Source organism: Chrysemys picta, chromosome 15 (genome assembly GCF_011386835.1).
Source record: "Chrysemys picta bellii isolate R12L10 chromosome 15, ASM1138683v2, whole genome shotgun sequence".
NCBI classification, from domain to species: Eukaryota; Metazoa; Chordata; order Testudines; family Emydidae; genus Chrysemys; species Chrysemys picta.
The window spans coordinates 30595783-30599694 of NC_088805.1; positions in this window are offsets into that span (position 1 = coordinate 30595783).

A 3912-nucleotide genomic window follows, 5' to 3' on the forward strand; every position below is an offset into this window, starting at 1 on the left:
ACTTTACACAATCAAGCCTTTTACTTAAAAAGAAGTAAGACGACTCAACACAACATACTAAAAGAAAAAAAAATTGGTTTCCTGACGGTTTTTCTTATTAATGGGTAGAAGTCTTGTTACCTCTACCTGCTTTTGTCCCCAGATCAAATGCTTTGAAGGGGGGAAAAAAGAAGTTAAACATTGTATCTTTGTTTTGGGATGTGACAAACTAAATTAAACAAGACATTTCTCACAACTAAGTGTGAGCCCAGGAATATTAAAACCCAAAGCAATGTTTTTCCTTTTGGCTCAGGAGAAAAGAAATTGTAGCCCTCTTAAAATATCACACAACTTATATTGTGTCAAATATTTATATCACAAGTTGTAGCTTCTTCTATCTGTTATGTTTAAGTGACACTTTCATCATACACAGGATTTGTCATCAAAACTATAGGTTAATGTGTTGAAGAAAAAGAACAAGGGTATGTAGAATTTATACACTCCATATATCTTTCTAACTGGTTTCTTTGGCCTGTGTATAGGCATCCATTACAGACCAAATCTCCATCATGCCCTCTCTTAGCTGCCTCTAATATGTTTCTTCTTAAGTATGTTAGACTCACAGCATAGATTAATGTCTGAATGAGTCCTTTGTTGTGTATTATACTGGACATAATCTCTAGCTTTTTTTCCACTGCAGTGCTTTTTGGGAACAAAGGTGACATCGCAGATTAAGGCCTCTAAAGGACTGCTATACCTTCACTCCTCTTGTTGTGAATGACTATCATTTTAAATTGTTAGAATCCATTTGGCATTTTAATTGTTTTTTTTTATTTAATTTTATTCTGTTTTTAAGGCCAATCCTTAAAGATAAGAAAGGAGGGATGATAGTTTAATTTATTCCAACCAATGTATTTTTATTGCAGTGGCAAAAGAGCACTGTAACTAATAGAGTTTCTTATACGTAAGGAAGTTGTTACTGTCACATATGTTATAGAAATTTATAGATTTTTTAATTCAAAACAGCAGACTGCAGATGAATCTAATAGTTCTCTCTGAAATCAGGTTTTCAATGTTTCAGTTTTTCAATATTTACACTGCTCACATAGCTATATAAAAAGTAAATCTGTGCTATCTACCCACTAAAGAAAATCTACAGGATTTAAGTGATAAATTGAAATGTGAGTTACATGTGCTGGAGGCCTAACACTGCCAATACTAAAGCATCCTTGAAATTTCTAAATAATGTAGATGACAGTTTCCTAACTCAAAAAATGTTGTCACCAACACGTGGGAATTCTGTATTAGACCTTGTCTTGACAGATAAAGAGGAACTGATAACAGAACTAAAAATTAATGGTATCTTAGGTACAAGTGATCATGACTTGATCACATTTATAATGTGTATACTGAATGAACACTAATATATATATACTTAGTGGGGCCAATTTCACAAAGCTGAAAACATTTATGAGCCAAATTACCTGGGAGAAAGAATTTAGTCAGAAAAATGTGAATGATAATTGGGAATTGTTTAAAAACATTTTGGTAAATGCCCAAAAAGCCACAATCCAACTTCAGGGAAGAAGGCCATATTGGTTAAAAAACTGATCTAATTTAGCATGGCAGTGAAGGCATCTCTCTCTGTTTCTCTCTCTCTAACAAATAGAAGAAAGGGGAAGTTGACAGTAATGAATATAAATCAGAAGTTAGAAATTGTAGAAAAATGATGAGGGAAGCCAAGGGCCACAAGGAGAAAAGTGTGGACAATAAGTTTTTAAAGTATATTGGAAAAAGGAAATCCTGACAATGGTATTAGCCCATTACTAAATAGAAATGGTAGAATTATCAATAATAATTCAGAAAAGGCAGAACTGTTCAATAAATATTTCTGTTCTGTATTTGGGGAAAAAACAGAAGGTATAATCTTCTCATGTGATGGTAACACTTCTTCCATTCCACTAGTCTCGCTGGAGGATGTTAAACAACAGCTACTAAGGCCTGGTCTACACTAGGGGGGAGGGGGAATCGATCTAAGTTATGCAATTTCAGCTACTTGAATAACATAGCTGAAGTCGACATACTTAGATCAACTTACCATGGTGAGTCGACTGCTGCCACTCCCCCGTTGACTCCGCCTGCACCTCTTGTGGCGGTGGAGTACAGGAGTCGATGGGAGAGCGCTCGCAGAGCGATTTATCGCGTCTAGACTAGAAGCGATAAATCGATCCCCGCTGGATCAATCACTGCCCGCCGATCTGAGATTGAACATTGTTAAATTAGCAGGCCAGATAACTTGCATCCAAGAGTTTTAAAAGAGCTGGCCGAAGGGCTGGCTGGACCATTAATGTTGATTTTCAATAAGTCTTGGAACACTGGGGAAGTTCCAGAAGACTGGAAGAAAGCTAATGTTGAACCAATATTTAAAAAGGGTAAATGGGTAATTACAGGCCTTTGAGCCTCATCAATCCAAAGTAAGATAATGAAGTGACTGATATGGAACTCAATTAATACAGAATGAAAGGAGGGTGATATAAATTAATGCCAATCGACATGGTGTTATGGAAAATAGCTCCTGTCACACTAATTTGATATCTTTTTATGATGATATTATAAGTTTGGTTGATAAAGGTTGTCGGAGAAAAACAGAGTTTTCACTATTTGTTTAGGTATAGCAAGTTAGATGCTTTATTAACATTAGAACAGCATTGTACAACAGCCCTCCCATTCTGCCTCAGTTACATTTATGTTTTCTCACTGTCCAAGTGTCTTGATTAGCTAAATCAAAATCCTGGATGTGCTTCATTTGTAAACCAGACGCTTACTCCTGTCAGTTGAAGAGGATACCCAAAAAATTCGGAAATGTGAGAGAATCTGATCCTGATAAGATATGACAAAGCTGAAATCCTATCCTTCGCTAAAGGCCTTAGAGCGGTACTACAGCCCATTCTGAAAGTAATACTATGATTACACAAGATCAAATATTTCAAGAGGTCAAAACACTTCATTTATCATGGTAACTGGAACTAAGGAAAGAACACATGATCTACTCATCATATCTAGGGCCAGAATAGTAAATTTGACAGTGTTGCACAGGGGAAGTATCATCAATATATATTACTATTTGATGTTGCTCTGTACAGGCACTTACTAATACTGACTACTTTATCCTTTAAAAGTCCACCGAAAGGTGCTTTTTAAAAATCTAGATATTAGAAATGGGATTGTGATAACCACATAGACGCTACACTATAAAAAGTCGTGATGGAGGCATGTAATGGGTCCACTTCCTGTTTTTTTAAAGTCTTTCATTCATATTCACAATTGGTAAAGCAGAGATTGTGGTAGAATGATGGTGCATAGAATTCAACATGGGAATGGAGAAATGCTCTCAATGTCCCCAATTTGGCATGCTGTCCTGGGATATTCTAGGAGTCTAGATTCTTGTGTTCTGTTTCCAACTCAGCAGATGAGTCACTATCTGATCTTCAGCAATTCACTGAATCTCTCTGTCCCTCTGTTTTACTGTGTAAAATGAAATTAAAGTAATAGTGTTGACATAATAGACTTCTGTAAGGAATTTGACTTGGTATTACTCTGCATGACATTTTGATCTAGATTGCTAGGGAAACTGGATGCAAGCAAACAATATGTGTTTGAATGCAGCTAAACATTAATGTACACATCTGGGAACAAGGAATATAGGCCATACTTACAGGCTGGGGGACTCAATCCTGGAAAGCAGTGACTCTGACAATGGATAATCAGCTGAACATGAGCTTCCAGTGCGATGCGATGGCTAAAGGGGCTGATGCCATCCCTGGAAACATAAACAGGGAAATCTTGATAAGGAGCAGAGCGATTATTTTACCTCTGTATTTGGCCCAGGTGTGACCACTGTGTTCAGTTCTGGTGTCCACAATTCAAGAAGGA